General features: G+C 34.3%; 1 protein-coding gene across 7 annotated transcripts in view; it reads right to left on the bottom strand.

Annotated features, from left to right (window-relative positions):
* Window positions 1-20,132, bottom strand: part of ADGRL3 (adhesion G protein-coupled receptor L3) — a 941,368-nt gene that overhangs the window by 712,694 nt on the left and 208,542 nt on the right. For all 7 annotated transcript variants that reach the window (XM_072620873.1, XM_072620870.1, XM_072620866.1 and 4 more), the window contains one exon: window positions 13,141-13,205. The gene's annotated coding sequence lies outside the window, so the exon portion shown is untranslated. The remainder of the gene's footprint in view (window positions 1-13,140; window positions 13,206-20,132) is intronic.

Genomic DNA, 20,132 nt, shown 5'->3' with positions numbered 1-20,132 from the left:
TTCTTAAGCCGCATTTTAAAGGAAGAGAGGGACTCACAAACAAGGTATCAAATTAAGTTCTAGGAATACAAAATAAAAACAAAGAAAAAAAACCCAACCTGCTCATATGGATATTAGATACTACTGGGAATACAACACATAAACAGATAGGTGAATACAAGATAATTTGAGGAAGGAAAAAAACGCTTAAGAACCAGGGGAATTAAGACAGGCTTCATGTAGGAGTTAGCACTTCAGTTGAGTCTTAAAGGAAGCTAAAGGCACTAATGAGGTGAAGATGAGGTGGCACGTTCAAAGCATGGAAAACAGAACATACAAAGACAATGATGCAGAAGATGAAACAGTAAGGCTGGAGTATAGCAAGTGACATTTGAGTACATCAATACCAATAATATTCCTGAAATCACTAGCCAGGTATAGAGATGGGGAAAAAGAAAATTTATGGCTCAGGAATTTTTTTTTAAATGTTATCAGGGAGGCCTGCCATATTAACCAACTTTGCCCACTGACAGAAAAGGATTTATGACTTTCTCTAATCAACACTATATTTTGTAACAAGGGTGCCATTAAGGTCATCAATTCACAACTGGGGTACTAATAAGCACTCTCCATCCATCAACTTGAAGGCCAGATTGTCACCTCAACATCTTTGTCTTTGCACATTCTTCATTCCCGTAGCTACAATTTTCTCTCTCTCTTCTGTATGCATTCTGAATCAGCAGTTCCATCTCTTAGAATTCTTTTCATGTCAGTGATAAAATTAATGTGGGGCAATGGAGCTTTAGACAGTTTCTTAGGCATAGGTGATCAAAAGAGGAATACCAAGTAAACCTTCAGTACCACAGCTCAGTTTCCTGAACGTGTAATGACCACATACTCTCAGTGATAGAGAATTTTCAACAATTCCTACCATGTTATAAAAGGAAGAGAGGAGGGGAGGAAAGGAGACAAACTCATCACCAAATTTGCCTGACCTGGTACATACTGAATGTGGGGTGGGGTGGAAAAATTAAGGGCAAAGAAGGAAAAATATACATTCATTGTTTAAATTTTGAAAATTCCATCTGAAAATCTTAATCACAATTTAAATGCGGCATCCACATAAATACAATAGGCCTTTCAGTCTAATGCTGAGCCACGTGACACGTAGTAACCCAATAGCATAAAATACAAGGGAATGGGACTTTTTTTTTCAACTTTAGCTGCACATATGGACCATTTTGTTTCACTTCTGGTTAGCTTTCACATAATCAAAGACCCCTACTGTAATGCCTTACACAGCACTCAGTGTTGTGGTCTCTATGGAAACCATAATTCTGAATGTCCTAACTTGTGTGATTAAAATTTTACACAAAGTCACATTGATAGGCTTTCACCACCACCACAACTACTGCCAATATACAATTCTAATTAGCTACACAATCACTGGGTGGGTATGAATAATCCTGCCTCCTATCCTGACACTCAGAAGCATCAGTATTGCTATTTATTCACGGGAAGCTTCATGGACAGCGTGTAGTGATGAGCTTCTATGTCTGACTATCTGCTACGAACAGAAGCAAACGGGGATTACTTTTCAGGCCTTTTTATTCTCTCAAAGTCAGAATGCATGGAACATAAACCCCAATGCTTTCTTCTAGCCGCATATTAAAACAAACAAATGAACAAGCTAAAAGTGTATCTGTTCCATTCATTAAACTGAAGCAAAGAGAAAGGAACTGTCAAGGATCATAGATTTAGATATTTAAGAGACTTTAGAGGTAATCTAATAAGAACCCTTGCTATTACAAATGAGGAAAATGAGACCTAGAAAGGGGAAGTGACTTGTGTAAAGTCACGTAGTTATGATGGAGCTGCACAGGTGAGACATGAATCAAGGTGCTCTGACTCCAAACTGTGCACTCTGAAAACTTGATTAATGGAGTATGGTAATAAATTGAAGCATATGACAAATTAATTCTATTTGGGTTAATTATACTATTTTTTCTATAATTCTTAAACTATTGAGGTCATTTCCATTGTGTAATCAGTCTTCTGGATCTATTCATAATGAAGAAACAGAACACTCGAAGTTATTTTATTTAAGATCAGTGACAGCCTTAGATTTAGAGTTTGGGGAGACTGGTCAGGTTTGTTCATTTTACTGATGAAAAAATCTGAAGCCAGAAGTTGTGATTTTTTGCAAAACCACCAAGGTTGTGGGAAAAATGGAAAGAAAACAGATATTTATCAAGTGATTATATGCCAAGCACTATTATAAGTACTTTACAAAGACCATCTCATTTGATTCTCACAATAATCCTGGGTGGCAAGTGTTGTTACTGACCTCCATTTAACAGATGAAAAAACTGAGGCAAAGAGAGTTTAACTCACTTACCCAAGGTCAAATAGTCAAAAAAGCTGTATTTGAACTCATTTCTTCCTGACTTCCAGCCCCAACTCTCTTCCTAGCTCTAGGGCACATAGTAGATAAGAGAACTGAACCTGGAATCACAAAGACCTGAGTTCAAATCCTGCTTCAGACACTTACGAGTTGCATGACCTTAATTAACCTCTATTTGCCTCAGTTTCCTCAACTGTAAATTGGGGATAAAAACAGTGCCTACCTCCTAAAATTGTTGTTGTTTTTGTCCTTTGTTCTGGAAGACAACCATGACATCAGAATTATTGTAAGATCAAATGAGATAGAAACTAGAAAAGCAGGAATCTAGAAAACCAGATCCAGATACATAGGAACAGAGCTGAGATTAGAGACATGGTCTTCTGAGATTTCACTGATATTCCATTTTTCCAGCCCAATGCTCATTCCACTATGCCATGGTACTTCCATGGACCATTACTATTTCTAGAAGACCTTGCTTTATCCTTCATGCCTATGCAATGCAATATCTGTGAAAGAGGTCTGGAAATTAATTCCATTTGTTCAGTGGAACTAATAACCAATCCATAAAAAAAGGAAGGATGAACTGTGGGAAGAAATTAAACTAAATTGAACTCTACTGTTTTTAGTGTGTACAATTTGTTTAGGCGGAAAAGCTTGAAAAGTTACTTTCACTACCCTGTCCCGAATTTAGACTTTATACAAAGACCATTTTGAAATCTTTTCAAGATGGCATTTTCATTCACAACACATACTTACAAAGCTAGTATAAGATCCTGTCAGCAGTGTTGTTTCCTAATGAATACTAAATTCTTATAAAAAATGCACTCAAAAGCCATCTGCATTTCGAAGACTTTTACCGAGTTCATCGAAATGCATTCCATCTTCAATTGCAGTTCTGTGTTTTGATCTGATTAAATATTTTCTACTTCAGGAATGGCTTTGACACTTAAACAAACAACAGTTTTAATAAAGCCTGACACTGGGGAAGATTTCCATTTCCTTGTGCTCTCTCTTTATAAATGAGTATCTGTCCTGTCCTATAATAGCCTGTTCAGGAGCTTAGCCTCCTATTAGCTTGTATATAAGTTTGATTAGCCCTAGTGTAAGTTAGTCCCATGTTAAAAAAAATAAAGCTCAGATTGCCTAAGGACAACCTATGTGCTTCTAGATTTAAATCTTTTAACTTCTGGGTAGATTTAAAAATTGTCTTTTTAGATTCAGGATCTAGCAACGCTTATACAGGAAAGCATGATTTTTCATTGTGCATATATTACAGAAAGGAGAAAATATTCACATAAAAGTAATGCTTAATCAACTTTATTATCACCGAGTATTAAAATAGGAAGTAATAGCTATGATATAAGCGTGTGTGGTTAACTAAGTACAGCACAATACAAACTTCACTATTGGTGAAAAGAAAATGAAAGAATTACTGTAGTAATGGTTTTTAAACCACTGAATAAACCTTTATTGCTTGTTTTAAAGTTCAGTCATACGATCTGGCATTTTTTAACACCTCATCGTCATTTTAGAAGGAATTTTGTGGCATATCAGAACATGTAGTTTTTTAAAAAAAATAGATTTGCTAAAAGAAACAAGGCAAAGAAGCAAAGCTAAAATGTGTCATTTGAAAACTTTTAAATACTTTGTTGACAATTATTATTAGTATGATTGTTTCTAAGTCTCCAAAGGTTACTTAATTGTAAGTCTGGGATGAAATTAGGATATAAAAATAACGCTACAGGATATAAGAAAGGCTTATGTTTTCAGTTGATTTTCCAACAGTATTCATGGGTTGGTGCTTAAACATTCCCAAGACTCATCCCTAACACCCCTTGTGACCAATGACTTGCAATTTACAAACGGTTGGCTGGAGGCAAAGGTTCAATCAATGGTCATGAATTCAGAGTTAACAGACCCATATCTGTATCAAACATGCAACTCATCCCTCCATCAGCAATACATACCAACAAATGAGCTAATTCAGTACAATACTGCTCTGAAAGAAGCGGTTTGGTAACAGTTGTGGGGAAAAAGATAGCTGTCTAGTATTTTATAAAGAACACTTTTATATTTTTAAAGACTATTTTTATTGAAAATTATGTTACCGTATTTTATTTATATGACACTATATCAAAATGATGATCTTTTTCATCATTCACTTGCTTGGCTACACTGTAAGGTTTGATCAAGATTCCTAAATATAAATAATGATTCTCTTCAGCAATTTCAATAGGCTTCTGTTTAGAGCCTCTATAAGCAGTTCAAAGCAGAGCAGTGTAGGGCATACACAATGGACAAGGACCCTCAACACTGTTGTTGGGTTTTATTTTTCATCCTTGCTAATCTAACTTCAGTGAAATATCCAAAACCCCTGGGGGAAAAAGATTTAGGGAATAAATAAGATCCTTCTGATGGGAGGTAGTATGTGCCAAGCAATGGCCATTTGCAGGTTTGAAAAAATTAGTCATCACTACGGTGATCCAAAATTTCCAAGGTGAGGCATCTTAGAGAATATTAACAAGAGACAATAAATTTCCAAGCAGCACCCTGCAAACGTAGGTATTACAGCCAAGAAAGTAAATAGAAAAGGCACGATGTATTAGTTAGAATATAAAAACTTCAGAGCTGGAAATGCACTATGAAATATACAAGGATTGTAAAAGGAGACAGGTTCAAAAGTGCCAGAGCAAAAGTCAGAATGCTCTGTCACCCAGACTATACATATTGGCTCCAAATCTCCTCATCTACAAAAGCAGAATCATATCAGGCATGTGCCTTATAGGATTACTGTGAAACTAGTCAAATAAAAGGATACAAGGATCACAAAATTAGAACTAGAAGGAATGATAAAGGTGTTCTATGTCTTCATTTTACAGATAAGTCAAATGAGGCTCACAGAGGCTGTTAACTTGCCCAAGGTGACAGGGGGAGTAAGGGGCAAAAGCAAGATTTGAACTTGGGTCCTCTGATACAGTACTCTTTCCCCTGTGCCATGATTTGTCAAATACTTTTGAAAAGAATGCTAATTTAGTAGGAACCCAGAGAATCAAATAAAGGAAGCAGTTAGAAAAGAAAAAAAAAGTCTGTTGTTAAAATAACTATATCCAGACACTGCCTAGATACAATACATACAGCAATCTTCTTACAATACATACAGCAATCTTCTTACAATACTGAAAATTTCTATGATGCTAAATGATTAAATAAATCAAATAACAACTATGTGAATCACATGAAATTTTCATTCCAAGATGAGACCATAGCCTATAGAGGTGGTGGCTAGGACACAAGTGACTGACCATTTGGCTCCACGTTCAGAGAAGCTGCTAAAGACACTTAAAGTATAAATGCCTATAAATCACCTGAGTTGGTTGGGAAAATCTCTCTCAATTTAAGTGAAAGGTATCTGTGGAGGAAGGTCTTCAGGATATGAGATGAATTACAGGATTCATAGCATGAAAGGATCACTGATTTAAAGCTCTAAGAGATCATTTCATCTAATTTCTCCATTTTACAAACGAAGAAGTTAAGGACTTCAGAGGCTAAATGACTTATCCAAAGCCACGAGCTGCTTTAGAGAATTTATGAAAAGACAAAGGACAAGGATTACTTAGGATGAGCAGATGTGGTTAGGTGGTATTCTTCATACCAGAACCTGCAGTACTCCATGCTGTTGAGAAAAGAGATTCATTGAAGTATGGAAATGAGAATCCGTCTTTTGTAGAATAGTGAAAACAGTGTCTTTACTGAAGCATGGACCAGATGATGGACTATAAATGTGAGGAGCCACCTCTTTTTATTTAGAAAGGCTCACTGACAAAAAACCAAACTATCAGTAGATGAATGTTATATTTAGAATAACTCATGAAGTACACTAAGAAATGGAGGAGCTATGATCGGCATTCATATTTGAAAGGATCCATGACAATTAAGTCATATATCTTTGGAAGAATAACAAATTTAATTCTCTTTAAGACAAGGAAAAGCCTTACCCAGAAAGACAGTGAGTACATTAGGCAATGATTCAAAAGATGTAAAGCGAAGCATTAATATTAATAGTTGCTTGCTGTCTTTAAATGAAGGGTTTCAGGGTCAACTTTATAGAATCAGGCCAACTTTGAAATTAGACCTTCAGCTCAAATATACCAAAACCAGCATACATGAAAGCCAAAATCAGCAGAAGGCTATTAGAATGCATTTTAGAGGTAGTTAATAATTCTTAAGTTGGAAAATGGTTTAAGAAAGGACAAACTTGGAGTAAAAAAAACCTAGGTTCAAGACCTGGTACTAAAGTATACTAGCTATTTGTATGACCTTGGTCAAGATACTTTAACTTCTAGATTCTCTCATCTCACATATAAAATGGGAATGATAATACTTGAGCTATTGGCCTCACTAAATTGCAAGAAAAGTATTTGTTAAGCTATTATAATATATGTAAACATGAAATATTATTACAGTTCTTAATAGCAAGGCCAGAAGCTTCACTATGTGTTGTATATAACAGAATTATGTAACTATAAATCTTGTGCACCAAACTTTAAAAAAAAAACTATTCAGATAAAAGCTCTCAGTCAAATATTCCCTTCTGTCTAGCATTTCAAAAATTAAGTAATTTAAAACCTTTTCTTCTTTAGTCAAAGTAGGCCATACTCCTGCATGAAAGGCAATTTGAAACTAATCTTCAGTTATGGTCTAATAACTTCAAAAATGTATTGCTTGAGGGTGATAGAGACCCCATTATTTCATTATTTCCCATTTGTCTGTGAGCACAAGAAGAGCTCTCATAAGACATAAGAACAAGTATTGACTACTTCCAACTCAGATGGAGGTTTTTCCTTACATCCATGATTTTCCAGGGTATATTTTGAATTAAAATGTATGCTGTCATTCCAATGAAATCCAATATAGGCATTCAGTCATTTTATTTTCTCATCTATTTCAAATGGTACAATATGGTTATTTTAACAATAGAGCTTTGATGAGGCCAGATTCTTTGTTCACTGTCCTCAAAGAAATCTAATTTATTGTTATTATTACTATTATTTATTGGTAGATTTCTATATATTAGTTGATACTAATTAAAGGCAACTATAAACTAAGGAAATAGAATTAGAAAAGCATTTGATATAATAAGGTGTCACGTAATCATGCAGGGTGTCTTTCATTCAGGGATTGCAAATCTTAAGAAACCACATGGGTAAGAAGTTACAATGATCTCTTTCACTGTCTTTTGGAAGTTATTTTGAATATGGTTACTATAGGATAATCAACCAAAACATTTACTGAATCGGATAATTAGCGTTAGCGTTTAATTGTCTATTTAACTGTAAAAATAGCAACCTCAACTTCCTTTGGAAATTAGTAATCCTTCTAGTACAAATGCCAAGCCATTACTTCTGACCTATTTTGGCAGAAGAAGAATAAGACCCTTAGTCCAGAATACTGATTTACCATTATTCTAATCAAAGGTAAATTTAAAAAGAAATTAAAGAAAATCTTATATAAATTTAAAAGGCTAAATAATTAACAGCACTCAGGAATTCTTTACTTACTGTAGAGAACACTGAGGCAGAATTTAGCTGAAAATGTTTGTCTAGAGAATTTATTTTCTCCACTCAGATTTACAATGGATTGTTTACATGATTATACATGCATTACCACCAAGTTTTATAAAAATCTGTCCATTCACAATTCTTGGCAACGAAACCAGCAAACAACGGCTTGGTTCCATTACACTTGTAAGAGGCAATTTGAGAAGATACTCCCCAGGAATTAAATTTTGTGGATAAACATTTTAGCTAATTGCATCATTGTTCTCAGAACACTGAAGACAGCAGTTAGCCAAAGCGTCCATCTAAGGAATCTCGTTTCTTTTCTTTCTTTCTTTTTTTTTTGAACACTTCCATTGTCCTCAGATGGCCCATTTTAGAAATCAAGAAAAAAATACAAATAGAACTAATGCAATAAATACTTTTTCCTCCAGTAGGTTTTTAAGTAAATAAAAGTATTTTGATTTCTTTCAGTAGAATTTTAGAGATTTGGTAAATGAAAGCTTTTGAAGTGAAACAATAAGCGAATTTCAATTTAATCATCTATGATGCTAAGGAGACTCCTGTCCAGAGACTTGTTACTAACTAGGATGATGAATCAACAAATGGTTTTCTTAGAGTCATGATCTCAGATGGTACCAATACATTCTCTATTTCTCTTTCTATAAAAGTATGACTCCTAGAAAAACACTCAGAACTGCACACACACACACACACACACACACACTCACGCATATATATATATATACATGCAGCTATACATATATACATGCATATGTATATTTAAAAACATAGTTATTTTAAAAATAACTGAAATGAAGATGCTTCATTATTAGTTCCTCTTATCCCTTGGAAATTATGGTATCTAATGCATCAAAAGCTAGTAAATTTTATATTAAAGAAAAACTAGCAGGAACAATAGTTTACTTATCATTTTTAGCAATTAGCAGTATTTTATTAAAACCCCCTAAAATTAGATTTTGAAAACACCGCTGTTTACTTTAAATTTGTGTTTCAAAAATTGACTACAGAATGAAACTTTCTTAAATGTTTGGAATCTCAGAACTATAAATATGATAAGGAAATAAAATAAATTCTTGTTTAATGACTATATTGAAAAAATATTCCATAATGCCTCTTTCCATAAAGGTTTCCTAAACTTTAGGTAAATCTAATGTAGCACTTAAAATGGCTGCAGGGGTGTTAAGTATTTTAGCAGATGGCAAAATTTTCAAAGTAGGAGATTTCCTTTTATGACAATGTTTTCTTTTTTCAAAAGGGTAAATACTTTTTGGATGCAAATTTTACAAAGTTTGTTATATGTTTTTAGTTTTCTAAAACTGTAAGTTGAACATAATCTTTTCTCAATGACGAATTATTATCAATATAAGCCTTTGTACAGTATACCATGCAACAGATCTTTTACGTGTTATCAAGCTATTTGCCTCTACACTAAATGACCTACTGGGATTTGCCATTCTAGTGCTTGCTTTTTATATTTTTTTAGCCTCTATGAGTCTGTCAGCTGTTACTTTTTGCTACTGCGAGTCTATCTGCCTCAGTTCTCTATGATTTTCTCCTTCTTAAGGCCCAGGAAATAGGGGGTAGACATGGTAATCAGATGGCTAACATTGGGTACAAATTAAACCTAGAGGTCCTGTGAGTAAGGGTCTAAAGGATTTTCCTCTGATTGGTTTTATTACAAGAACTTTATGCCATCTATTTTACTTGTTCAGAAATTTTGGTACTTATATTCAACTTCTCACCTAATTTCTGGATAAAGTCTTATGGCACATGAACAGTTTTAACTTCTGAGATATGAATTCCAGTGAATAATTACTTATTTTTCAAAATAACTTTTCTTTGAATATAACAATGCACATTAGCATTCTCCAGACAGCGGTACTTAAATGCATTTAAAATAGAGTTTTAATTTTTAGTTGCTTTTTTAACATTTTTTAAGGAACACATTTATCACAAAAAAATATACCTGTTAACACTAATTCTAGCTTATTAAGCATATAATTCTGTGTGCCCTGAGTAAGATTTCATGAGACAGGGTTTATTATATACACCAACTCCTGGTCATTGCTTTCTCACCTGAATTATCTTCCGTCACATAACTGTAGACAGACAACTCATATTCAGGTCAGCTCACCAGCAGTTATCATTATTAGCTACCATTCAGCTCAGCTTACTAGCAGCTAGAATTATCTTCCTGCAGATTTTGGAAGGCCAATGCTTATGCATGTTAATTTTGAAAAGCACCAGCTACTACATATGTCAAAAATGATTCAAAGTTTCAAACTAGAATGAAATTTAAAAAGCAACAAAAATTTGGACAACTTCTAATTATATACAGGAACATTTAACAATAACTAAAACAAACCAAATAAGAACTCCTTGAGGAAATTAAATTTATGTTCAGTAACTAAAGAATTTTCCTCTCTTTTGACCGTCATATGAAAAAGTTTTCCCTTAAATGAGACCTTGGACAAGAGGTAGTTATCTCTATCAACACCCCCTTATAAAAGCATTTTGTCTTATGACACTCATCCATTTGCCATCTAAAAAATATGCTTCTTCTTTTTGCTAGTATAAAACATCACAGTTATTTCATCAATCACATAAACATCTGTAGTCATTATGCAGAGGTTAGCACTGAGAGAGCTAGATCAATGGGATATGGTATTTACCCTCAAGGAACTTGCATTCCAATATTCATTTAGTTAGTTCATTTTTACTAATGAATGTGTGTATGTATGCATATGTATATATATATTTGAGTGTGTGTGTGTTATTGTTCAGTTGTTTCAGTTGTGTCTGATTCTTCTTGACAATATTTGGGGGTTTTCTTGACAAAGATATTGGAGTGGTATGTCATTTCGTTTTCTGGCTCATTTTTATAGATGAGGACCTGAGGCAAAGAGGATTATGTGACTTGCCCTGAGTCAGCCAGACGGTAAGTGTTTAAGGCCAGATTTAAACTCAGGAAGATGAGCCTTCCTAATTTCAAGCACAATTCTCTATCCACTGAGCCACCAAGCTGGGTATACATACATTATTAAAAAAAAGAGTTATAAACTTTATGTATATACACACAAGTTTCTCTTTGCCTCCCAGTTTGATTTAGTTATATATTTTTTCTTTTGCTCATTAAAAGGGCAATTCTCTGACTACTTCTTAAAGAGGGCTGTTGATTCAATGAGCATTACCTCCCTCAAAGTGAGTACATCAAAAGGTTTGGCCTAAAAAGGCCAGGGTTTCCCATTGCATCCTGGCCTTTCTCCAGTCATCCTGATGAATATCTGTCTGGTCACTGGACCCAAATGGCTCAGGAGGAGAAAGAGAGGCTGGTGACCTGCACAGCCTTCCCTCACTCAAAACAAAGTCAAGGGCAAGTCATGTCATCATTTCTCTGATGTCACAGTCTTCTTTGAAAACCAAGGATGAACACCACCACCACCACAACAACAATATCACACATATTTTGATGCTAACTGGTTAAAAATTCACATCTAAAGAAGGAATCCATAGTGCTTCATATATGGCTTAGTTATGATCCTTTCTAAGTGCACATTATATATATCTAAAATATTATTATCATCAATTCCCTCAAAACTTTACTCTATCACCTGAGGTCTATAGGACCAGAGCTCTCTTGTTTTTCCCTGATAAGCTTCCTAAATTCACAAAATTGAAAAACACTTGAGTAAAAATAATTAAAACTTTCAGTGAATATATTTTTCCCATGTCTAACATGTAAGCCCTTCTAAATTCTAAAGGACAGAACTATATTTCAATGACAATGATTCATATATTTGAAATGAATGTCCTCAATGAGTTCAATATATAGGTAAAAAGAGATTTTTTTTTCAAGGAAAAGAAGGGACCAGTATAATTTGTTTAGCAAAGAAAATCTGAGATTCAACTACTTGAAAATACTTTAGAGGAGAAATAAATTTGAAATTATGTAAAATTAAATTTTAATGAATGAAGAAAATAACTCAAAATAAACAATATGAAATAAGAATAAATCCTCCCTTTTCTGCATCCCATATTTTATATGTAATTTACTGAGCTAAAAAATTCCTCCACCTTTGAAAGAAGCCTTTTTTTTCTTCCCCTGTAAATTAGAATTCTTTTATTTCTTTCATAATAGGTTAACAAATCCTATATGGTTCTACGGGTTTGATACAATTGTATTTAAGATACAAATAAAAATCACATGCCCCAAGTGGAAAAGAATAATTCAAAATAAAAGATAACCTGGAACCAATATTCTAGTATAATCTAAGTAAATTCAAAGAGCAAAGAAATCTGACCCCCCAAAAATCAATTAAGTATGATAAGCTTCAAAGCTGTTGCTACCACTTACTACATTTGGATTCTTCATCATTCTGGTAAAAAAAAACACACATACTAGAACTTGTTTTAAAAAGTCTGTCAAGACCTTCCAGCAAGCCTCCTTCCACATGTAATCTACAAATAAATCAAAGAAATCAAACCTTCATGGAAAGTCAGCTGTGCTTCAAGATGAGGACATGAAGTTTAAAAAATACTTTATCGAAGTGTATATTTTGCCATTGCTATTTCTGTGCTTTATTTGCTAATATCGATCACTTTGGAATATAACAGATACCAGTAGGTAGGGATTAAATACAAGTCGAATGAATCCTTTTATGGATGTTATATTTGACAACTGAGATAATTAGAAACACTCATCTAACTTACAAGTTCGTGTTTCTATCTGTTGGGGAGCATTTATTGTAGGTGTTTTTTTACACTGGCCACTCCACAATTTTTTTTAGAAGATATTTATTTTGTTTTTTGTTTTTATAAAAGCCCAAATCCTCATGCTTGTTGACACACTTTGCCATCATCTACGTGTTCTGTTTCTTTCTCAAAATAAAATAATTAAGACAAGGAATGCCAAAGTGACTTTCAAATTATTTATGAAAATTCATAGAAATACATAACTAACATAATAGATATAACTGAATATAAAACTTTGAACACTATAGATTGCTTTATGAAAGAGACTTTCTATAAATCATTTTGTTATTCCCAACACAGAGGCAGTGATCTGAATACAGAAGAACCCTAATAAAAGTTTTTTTTAAATTTAAATAGAACTTACTATGTCTTCAATGATTTCTTAATTAAATTAAATATAGTTGTCACCAGTGATTGAATAGTTACCTTGACTTGCTCTTCAGTTGCTAAAAATCCATATTGTTTTTTGCAGATCACAGCAATCAACATTTCTGTAAAAAAAAATAGGAAGACTAAATTAAGATTAAATTATGCAAGTAAAAAGTACATTTTAATTTACATTTGAAGCAAGCAATATTAATGGCAACATTGGAAATATCTATTTATATCTTGGGAGAAACTTTTAATGATGCTTTCATCATAATTAAAATTATGATTCTAAGAATCAGCTTTAAAACACAAACAATACACACACAAGAACACACACAAGCAAAAAGAAGTTGACCTCCAAAAGAATTTCACCATGGAAGCCTACAAACCTTTCTGTAGTGTTTAAAATCAGTTTACAAGTCACTTTTCCTTTTAAACCCATATTTATTTGCCTTGATAGACTTGCATTATGTGGAGCAGTTTCAAAATTTCAACTCTGACCTAAAGGACAAAGATTTACTTACTCCACAGACATTCAAAGGGATACAGCACAGAGTGTGAAGGGAGGTCCAAAGAAAGAGCTCTAAGAACTATTTCTAAAAATGGCCATGTTACTAAAATACCTTTCTGCCTTTCCAAAATGCTTACATTACATGAGACAATACTCAGTTGGATGCATTTATTTGCTCAAAAGATCTCAAGGTAACATTTCATATTGGAAAACTAAATGGATGAAAAATGCCAACTCCACAGGCTACGATGTACAGTTAGCTGGCCAGTCTATTGTATTTGTATGTCAGTGCATATATTGGAAATAGACACAAAAGGAAAGAAAGGAATTGATTCCACATTTGAATAGGAGGACAAGAAGGGGCTAGCATACAGCGCTTATAACAATCCCAGGCTTTTAAAACCCAAGCTTTGTTTTTTTTTTTTCTTTTCTTTTAACACCAATGTTTTCCAGTCAATTCTGCCTATTTTTGACTATTGGAACACAAATATTTTTGAGGAATTCAAATTGCAGGTGACTTGAAAGCAACAGAAAAATTTCATGGCAGCTTTAGGCATGATCATAATTCAAATCTATATGAATGAAAAGGAGCCAAGGATGATATTAGGGAGATGTATACTTGAAAAAAAAGAGTAGATAGGAAGAGCAGGGGATAGAGTTCTGGGTCTGAAATCATGAAGAATCATTTTTGTCTGTTCAAATCTCACCTCAGACACTTGCTGACTGTATGACCCTGGGCAAGTCACTTAACCCTGTTTGTCTCAGTTCCTCATCTATAAAATGAACTAGAAAAGGAGATGGAAAACCATTCCAGTATCTTTACCAAGAAAACCCTAACTGAAGTCACAAAAAGTCAAACACAAATGAAAATGACTTATCAACAACATACTTGAAAAGGAGGTGGCCCACTTCATGGTCTAGAGCAAAGGAAATGACATAGGAAGCATGGGTTGTACTAATACTAAGAAAATATGAAAAAGATTCAGAACAGGAGATCCTAATCTATTCTGTAAGTGATCCATTGGACAAGCTTATGAAGTATATGAAATCCTCTTCAGAATTTTCTAATGTATAACATTAGTTGTATATAATTATAAAAGAAACCAGTATATTGAAATCATTATCAAAATATTTTTAAAATAAAAAATAGTTCATGGACCTCATTTAAGAAACCCTGGATCTACAACAGTGTTCAACACATTACATGGTTCATATACAGAGACCCTAGAGAAGAATGTACATTTAATTTAGGCAGGATGAGAAAGGCTAGATGGTTTTGCTATATGTACAGAAAAATACCCAAATCAGTAAGATTGCAGATTGATCCAAAAGAATTTTAAAATATACATTATATGAGTTCTATCACACTTCATTTTCACCATTTTATATTTTATTTTATATGGCATGCTGGTAGTTGATAGACTTCAGCAAATCAAATAACACATGGCAGTTGTTTAAAATCTGAAATAATGTTCCATTGAACAGATAAATAAACACTTAGAAAAATACCCTTTGGAAAAAGATAACCTTCAGGAACATAGGCATTTTTGAACCACCAAAAATACATGTCCCACCTATTTGTTGACCTATGATAATGAATTAAATAAGTCATTGCCAAAGGCATCTAGCATAACTCAGTAATTTGATGCTATAGAAAACTCTTTAATTAGTTTGCTATAACCACTACAAGAGTGATAGCTCTGACAAAACAACAACACAACAAACCTCTATGACTTAAAGTATTGAAAGAAGTCTAAAAGCAGGTAGTCCTAGCAAGATAAGAGAACAAATGTGCTTCAAAAGTTTTCCTAAAATAAACAGAAAAAAGCAAATAGAAATAAGACAACTGGGGACAGAGCCAAGATGGAGGAGAAGGATGGACCTGTAGAAACTCTCCTCCCATAGCCCATAAAATACCTGTAAAAAATGACTCTAAAGAAACTCTAGAGCCTCAGAAGCCATAAAATGAAGGAGTGAAACAGATTTCCATACCAAGACAGCCTGGAAGGCTAGACTAGAAAGGAATATTGCACAGCACTCGGAGTAGAGCACAGCACAGAACAAGCAACAAGGCACAGACAGGACTGGAGCAGGCTTCAGAGTGAGGAATCATGGGTAGCAGCTACAGTTCTCAGATTTTGCAACCCACAAAGGCCAAAGAAATCTTCTGAGGTCAGTAAGAAAGGTCTTTCACCTAGGTGAAAGTAAAAGTGTGATCCTGCCCCAACCGTAGCCCCAGGGTGGGCACAGCAATATCCACTTTGGGAGTCCTCAGCCTAAAGATCCTGGGGGAATTGAGTGTATGATCTGGGTCTCAGTCTTGAATGGCAGTCTTAGAGTAAGGAGGAGTGGTGGCATGGTAGAGCTGGTGTTGGCAGTGGACAGGGAACCCTATTCGTAGTTCTAGGGCAGAAAAGAGTGCTTATGGTTGCTCACAGACCAGAGCACTGGCCAGGGAGAGGGGTAAAGTCTTTTCCCTTGACTGTGCCACCTTGGAGGAACTAAGAACTTAGAGATCCCTAGGGATATCTCAGAGAACAGCTGCGCAAAAACTCTGAAGCCTAGGGAAATACTACCCTCCACTTTTAGACAAAGAACTCCAAAGTCAAGTAACTGGCAGGGAAAATGCCCAAAAAAGGGGAAAAAAATAAGACTATAGAGGGTAACTTTTTTGGTGAAAAGGTATTTTCTTCCATCCTGAAAGGATGTGGAAGAATAAAGCATACCATCAGAGGAAAACATCAAAGTCAAGGATTCTAAATCCAAAACCTCCAAAAATATGCAGTGATCTCAGGCTATGAAAGAACTCAAAGGATTTTAAAAATCAAGTAAGAGAGGAGGAGGAAAAATTGGGAAAAGAAATGAGAGCAGTGCAAGAAAATCATGAAAAACGAGTCAACAGCTTGCTAAAGGAGACCAAAAAATATGCTGAAGAAAATAAAACCTTTAAAAACAGATTAATCCAAATGTCCAAAGAGGTCCAAAAAGCCAACACAGAGAAGAATGCCTTACAAAAAAAAAAAAAAAAAAAAGGATTGGCCAAATGGAAAAGGAGGTTCAAAAGCTCACTAAAGAAAATAGTTCTTTAAAAATTAGAATGGAGCAGATGGAAGCTAATGATGTTATGAGAAACCAAGAAATTCTAAAACAAAACCAAAACAGTTAAAAAATAGAAGACAATGTAAAATATGTCATTGGAAAAACAACTAACCTGGAAAACAGATCCAGGAGAGATAATTTTAAAATTATTGAACTACCTGAAAACTATGATCAAAAAAAGAGCCTAGACATCATTTTCCAAGAAATTATCAAGGAAAATTGCTCTGATATTCTAGAACCAAAGGGTAAAACAGAAATGGAAAGAATTCACTGCTCACCTTCTGAAAGAGATACCAAAAGGAAAACTCCCAGGAATATTGTAGCCAAATTCCAGAGTTCCCAGGCCAGGGAGAAAACATTGCAAGCAGCCAGAAAGAAATAATTCAAGTATTGTGGAAATACAATCAGGATAACACAGAATTTAGCAGCATCTAAACTAAGAGATTAAAGGATTTGGAATATGATATTCCTGAGGTCAGAGTAGATAGAGTTAAAATCAAGAATCACCTACCCAGCAAAACTGAGTACAATATTTCAGGGGGGAAAATGGAATTTCAATGAAGTAGAGGACTTCCAAGCATTCTTGTTGAAAAGACCAGAGCTGAATAGAAAATTTGACTTTCAAATATAAGAATCAAGAGAAACATGAAAAGGTAAATAGGAAAGAGAAGTCTTAAGGAACTCATTAAAGTTTAAGTGTTTACATTCCTACATGGAAAGGTGTTATTAGTAACTCACGTGAGTTACATAACCTTTTTCATTTTCAGGGTTTTAGAGGGAACATATATATATGTGTGTGTGTGTATATATATATATGTATATATATATATATATATATATATATATATATGTGCGTGTATGTGTATGTATATATGTGTGCATATGTGTATGTGTATCTATACATATATAGGTGTATTTGGGTATGTATGCATGTGTACATTATGTATAGATATATATGTACATGGGTATGTGTATATACATACAAATGTGTGTATATATATGTGTATATATACACATAACATAGACAGAGGGCATAGGCTGAGCTGAATATGAAGGGAGAAAATCTAAAAAAATAAAATTTACTCTTGAGTGGAATGTATTAGGACTAAATAGAGATAGAATGCAGCAAATCATCTCACATAAAAGAGGGAAGAAAGAGCTTTTACAATAGAAAGGAAGAGGGGGGAGATGAAAGGAAATAAGTGAGCCTTACTCTCATGGGATTTGGCTTAAGAAGGCAATAACACATACTCAATTGGATTTGGAAATCTATTTCACCCTGCAGGAAGGCAAGGGGGAAGGGGATAGGCAAGGGAAGGTAATAAAAGAGACAACAAATTGGGGAAAGCAATAATCAGAAGCAAACATTATTGTGGTAGAACAGATTAAGGGAGAAAAGGGAATAAATGGAGGGCAGGAGAGAAGGACATGTGGTTAGTCTTTTACAATATATCTACTATAGAAGTGCTTTGTATTGTTACACAGGTATGACCTTTATTGAATTGACTGGTTTCTCAATGATAGTGGGTAGGGAGGTAGGGAGGGAGAGAATATGGAACTCAAAGCTTTAAGAATGAAAGTTAAAAATTGTTTGAGCATGCAGCTGGAAATTAAGCTATACAGGCAACGGAGTATAGAAATCTATTTTGCCCTACAGGAAAACAGAGGAGAAGTGGTATGGAATAAGGGTGGATAATAGAAGGGATGACAGACTGGAGGAAGGGGTAGATGGGGTGCATGTTGTCCTGGGGTAGAGGTGGGGAGAGATGAGGAGAAAATTTTGAATTCAAATTCTTGTGGAAGTGAATGTTGAGAACTGAAAATAAATAAATTTTATAAAATTAAAAAATAAATTAAAAAGGCAACCAAAGAACTTCAAAGGAAACTATCTACTAGGGTAAGAAAAATGAACAAGTCACACCCCTTAGAAGGACAACTATAATGGATAAACCAAAGTTAAGGATTAAAGGATTACAAAGATAAGTCACTGGAAGGAATGAATAGAAAAATAACTTTAAGAAGAATCCAAGGAACAAAGCTGGACCCAACACAAAATACACCAAACTGAGTAAAAGACACACTAGAAGGAGGAGGATCTGGCATTAGTAAAGAAATATTTGGTTTTGTCATGAAAATCCTATCACCTGCACAAAGATAACGAGACAAATGGATAACAACATGGAGAAAGACGGAGAAAATGGGAAATTTGAGTAATGACAATGAATCAATAGGAAATAAAATTCTTAGGCTGAAATACACATAAAGATAATACTAGCTCTACTTAAGAGTACTGAAAAAAAGGAGTACTGGCAATGATATAAGGGGTTCTAAAAGCTTGCCTGATCAAATGTATCTTAGGATAAAAGTACCCCACTGCCTAAAATCTTTATAATTAGAGTCACTCCTTGAAGGCTTTCTGGAGACATGCTTTTTAACTGAGCTCAGGAATTATATTATCTGCAACAGACGGCACACAAGAAAGCCAACATGTGAACAGGGATTAATTTATCTCATTAAGTGCAAATCCATTGCCCATCCACAAGTGAGAACAGGGTCCTAAGGTTATAGGTGCCTAACAGATTAAAATAATACCAACCAGTGCTGGAATTTATGTAGTGTTTTAAGATTTTGACTAGGCTTTCTTCACTCATTTGAGTATCTCAACAACCCTGTCAGACAGGTCTATAGATTCACAATTTTGCAGATGAAAACTGTGCATAATAAAATTTTACAGGTAAAACAGGTTCAGGGAAATTAAATGACTTCTCAATGGTTACACAGGTAGTAAATAAAATAATTGGGATGGAAGAATATGGAAGGTGATTCCTGGGACATACCAGAAAAAGTCCTAGTCCTAGTCAGGACAGATCTAGTCAGACACCTGATGAGTAACTAAAATTGTAGAGGGGAGATTGAGGCAACAATATTTTCTTACAATTGAGTTCTTCATATCATAAGATTATAGATATAAAACCAGGACATTTGAGTTCACCATATATACCAATCCCTTTATTTAACAGATGGAGGTACAGAGGAATTTTTTACTTGTCAAAAAATTATTCAAGTAGCAATTGGCATGGCTAGAATTTGAACCAAAGTTTTCTAATTCCATTATGTGGTTTTTATTCCACCATGTTTCTATCCCATTTCATATCATTAGCTCCCTGTTGTTTGTCATTTTTCAGTATTAATATTGGGCACCACTCAGATGATGTTTCATTCTTCCATTTTTAGCTCACAGTATTGAAACTGAATCTAATTGTGTATCCCATGTAAGCCATTAAAATGAAAATGAAGTCTATCAACGCCACCAGCATATTTGCAAAGCCAAGTTCCTCAAGAGCATCTTCATTTCTCATGCCATACTTCATGGTACAAGATTTAATTTTACTGAACATGGCAACTACATAAAGAATGACCAATCCTAGTACTGATATCC

This window comes from Notamacropus eugenii, chromosome 6 (assembly GCF_028372415.1).
Source record: "Notamacropus eugenii isolate mMacEug1 chromosome 6, mMacEug1.pri_v2, whole genome shotgun sequence".
Lineage (NCBI taxonomy): Eukaryota > Metazoa > Chordata > Mammalia > Diprotodontia > Macropodidae > Notamacropus > Notamacropus eugenii.
This window is presented reverse-complemented; position numbering and strand designations above follow the sequence as displayed.